This window comes from Apodemus sylvaticus, chromosome 1 (assembly GCF_947179515.1).
Source record: "Apodemus sylvaticus chromosome 1, mApoSyl1.1, whole genome shotgun sequence".
NCBI lineage: Eukaryota > Metazoa > Chordata > Mammalia > Rodentia > Muridae > Apodemus > Apodemus sylvaticus.
The window spans coordinates 8,542,941-8,547,105 of record NC_067472.1 but is presented as its reverse complement, the minus strand read 5'-3'; the positions used below and the strand labels follow the sequence as shown (position 1 = coordinate 8,547,105).

Below are 4,165 nucleotides of genomic sequence, written 5' to 3'. Positions count from 1 at the left end.
TCTCAAGTACTGAAGCATGGTCAGCACCCCCAGTGGTCAGTTCCTTAAAGAGAGCTTAGTCCTTCCCTACTTCCCCTGCCCCACGAGAAGACATCAATTGTAGAGACCTGCTCTTCAGCATCCTTATCACAATGTCTGAGAGTCCTCCTCAACAGCTTCCAAAGAGGGACTCTTAAGGGCTCTCAGAGGGAAACAAAGATGTACTGCCTACAGCAGAACATGACGAAAAGTTACAGCAGACTTCGTGTCAGACATCAAGAAAGAAGACACTGAGCAGAGGAGTATGTTTAAAGCTAAAAGGTGAAAATCGACCCAGATTTCTATATGTAGAAAAAAAAGATAAACAAACTTCAAAAGTGAATAAAAAATAAAGACTTTTTCAGGGGAAAAAATGAAAGATTCCACTTGGAACCCAAGTGGTATAAAAGCAAAAAAACTTAAAGAACTTTTGCAGAAGAAAGAATAAGACCCAGACTAAAACTCAGATTACTAGAATAAGTGAAGGCCAGGAGCTAACATCAGTCTAGAGTAAAGGAAACTCTTCTCTTGTCATTTTTTCAGCAAAATTAACTATTAAAAAAGTTGTAATAATAGGATCTAGAGACATGTTTCAGGGGTTGAAAGAACTTATTGTTCTTGCACAGGATACAAGTTCAGTTCTCAGCACTCACACTGGCATCTCATACCTGCTATTCCAGTTCCAAGGAATCTGACACCCTATCTGGACTCATTGGACCCCTGCATTTATGTGTTCGCATGCACACATGTGCATGTGCACGCACACACATATACACACATATACACATACCACATACACATGCACACACAAGTTCACAAGTGTGTGTCTGTGTACATAACTGAAAATAAAATAAGTCTTTAAAAATAATGATAATAATATGCTGAATGTTCCCAATAAATGTACAAATAGAATATTTGATTTTTAAGAAGCATAAGCAAATATTCATTAAGAAATAATCAATAATGATATTACAATTACAAATACACATATACGCATCAAATACAGGTGATTCCACCTTCAAGGAATGAATAGCATTCTGCATGAAGTCCCATATTGATCTCAACTTCATAGTAGTGGGAGATTTTAATATTTTATCACCAATACACAGGTCATCAGGGAAAGAAAACAAAAAGAATAGAGAAATGTTAGAATTAAATGAAACTATAAATCAAACGGACATGACAGACATCTAGAGGGTCCATGCAAACATTAAAGTATATACATTCTTAAGAGCTCATAGAACATTCCAGAAAATAAACCACATGTTAGGACCTAAGGTGACCCCAAACAAATATAGGAATATTAAAATAACTTCCTATATTTTCTCAGACCACAATGGAATAGAGTCATATATCAACAGCAAGAGATGCCACAGAAAGCATGCAAACTCATAGATATTAAATAACATACATTTAATGATGAATGGCTTACTGAAGAAAACATAAAAGAAATTAAAGTTTTGCTGGGACTGAATGAAAATGAAAATGTACCATACCAAAATCTATTGGAACGAGAAAGGCAGTCCTAACAGAAAAGTTTATAGCATTAAATAAAGATCTCCAAAATTTTTAAGCCTCTTAAATAGAGCTTAATGATATACCATACAGGCCTAGAAACATAAAAGCAAAACAAACCCAAAACCTGAACATACGGAAAAATGGCACAGCCATGTCTAATGGGAACAGCAGAAGTCATGAAGTCAGCACAGCTGCTCGACTAAAGCTCAGCAAAGCCAAGACACATGACGCAATGACCATTGTGTTGTGCTGTCTTTCACTTTTGATCTTGATCTCCACATGTTAGTTACATGCTTGGGGTGGGGGCTTTTAATATTTGTAGTTCTTGGGGATATTGGATTGTGAGGAATTTCTTATTAATCATTTATGCGTTCTTCCAGGAGTATGCTTCTAAGATTCCCCAAGAAAAGACTGAGCATTCTACCCCCCTCCCTGATTTTAGTTTTACAGGGCCCTGCTTGAAGGCCTTCTTTGTGCCTGGAGGTTCTGACTCACGTGAAAAGAGCAGAGACTGTATGAGACTCTAGCTCCAAGATACTCTGGGAACATCTACCCCGGTACTTACTCTGAGCAGATAACAATCAGAACAAAGTAAATTCTTAAAAATAAGATTTGATGGACTAGTTCTTTACCCCATCTACTGCGAGAATGAAGAACATTCTCAGCAATCAGACTGTCCATTCCAGACTCTGACATTCCAGAATATATGACATCACTCTGAAGGGGCGGGGCACACAGTCATTGTAAAGGGCCCAGGGGAACTCTGCAGAGGGACTTCAGTCATATCACTGTAGATCTGAGTCTTCTTGAAACGAAAAAGAAAAGGCTCCAGTTGACAAATGGTGGGGTAACAGAAAGGAACTGGCCATGTCTGCAGTCATGTTGAGAACGTAATCAAGGGTGTCACACTGGAATCGTGTCTCCCACTTCAAGATGATGTCCATGTACACTCACTCCCCCATCAACGTCGTTATTCAGGAGAATAGGTCTTTGGTTGAAATCCGAAATTTCTTGGGTGAGAAATATATCCTCGGAGTTCAGATGAGGACAGGTGTTGCTTGTTCAGTCTCTCAAGCCCAAAAGGATAAATTAATCCTTGAAGGAAATGATATTGAACTTGTTTCAAATTCAGCGACTCTTATTCAGCATACTACAACAGTCAAAAACAAGGATATCAGAAAGTTTTTGGATGGCACCTATGTGTCTGAAAAGGGAACCGTCCGGGAGGCTGATGAGTAAGGCCTCAGTTTCCTAGCTCCAGAAACAAGATCCTGATCACAAGTACAATTTGGGCTCTTTGTGGACAATAAAGGACTTATATATTGAAAAAAAAAATTTGATGGACTAGAGAAGTTGGCAACAGATCAAATTAAAAATCTTTCTACCATATGCTTAGACTATTATAGTACATAAAAGATCAGGGACAGCATATGGTATGATCATTGAGGAAAAGATACATCAATAAAGTTAGATTGGCCAGAGTTATCTCTGCCCTACACAGAGGCTTAGACTAATAGATAAAAAAAATAATGTAGAAAAAGAATAAAAGAATAAAGTTTGAAAAGTTGTGGTATCACATGACCAAGGCACAAAATAATACCAAAATTAGACATATAAATGAATTCTACAAATATATAAAATATAAACACTGTATTATGCCAGGAATTGAATAATAGGTGTAGCAGCTTTGGCCTAAGATTTCTCTTGGGTCTTTTATGACAATTAGCACTCCGACCATTAAAAGCTGACATACACTGCTTGGGACATGGCAGTCTGCCAAGGCTGGCTGGGAGATTTTCTTTCTTCCTAGTTCCCTTAAAACTGCAAGATTCTTCAAAACTGGGTTATGAGGTCGATGAGGAAAAATGATTGCAAAAGATAACTCTGTTCTGTCACTATCAATGATGACTAAACATATGACCAAGAGGAAGTTAAAACACGTGTCTGGTGACAAGCAATATGATCTCTATTTTGGAACATGAAACTATCCTTGCTTACTGAGTCCTGTATAAATGAACATACTTACCACCAGTCAGTCAAGTTGCAAAATCCCCCAGATCACCATGCCTGACTTACTCCTCCTTTGCTGTCATCGTATCTCCTGTGCAGGACCTGATTATCAACAGGGCTGGCCCCCAGCAGAGAAATAGTTATGTTCAGAAATAAAATTAATGAAATAGGAATGGGAAGAATAAGTTTAACAAAGAGCTAGTGCTTTGGCAAACTAAACAAGATTGGCAAACCCCTATCCAAATCAACCAAAAGAAAGGGAAAGTTATATCCAGATTAATAAAATTAGAGATGAAAAGAGAAATGTTACAATGGATACTAATGAACTCATAAATTATAAAGGCATACTTTAAAAAACAATATTCTGTAAACTTGGAAAACCTAAAAAATGGATAAGCTCTAGAGGCATATAATTTAATAAAATTCATACAAGAAGAAATAAATAATATTCCTATAACTAGGAATTGAGTCATCAATGAAATAAACCCCTAGCTGAACAGCCCAGCTTCCAAATGCTTCCTCCAGAATTCTACCAGATTTTCAGAGAAGACCAATATTACTCAAATGTTCTATACATTAGAAAATGAATTATGTTTCTAAACTCTCTTTATAGGCCAGT

The 4,165-nt window shown here is 37.1% G+C and overlaps 1 pseudogene; it reads left to right on the top strand.

The window, feature by feature from the left end:
• Positions 1 to 1,687: 1,687 nt before the first annotated feature.
• LOC127685145 (60S ribosomal protein L9-like) lies at positions 1,688 to 2,775 on the top strand (annotated as a pseudogene).
• Positions 2,776 to 4,165: the final 1,390 nt, after the last annotated feature.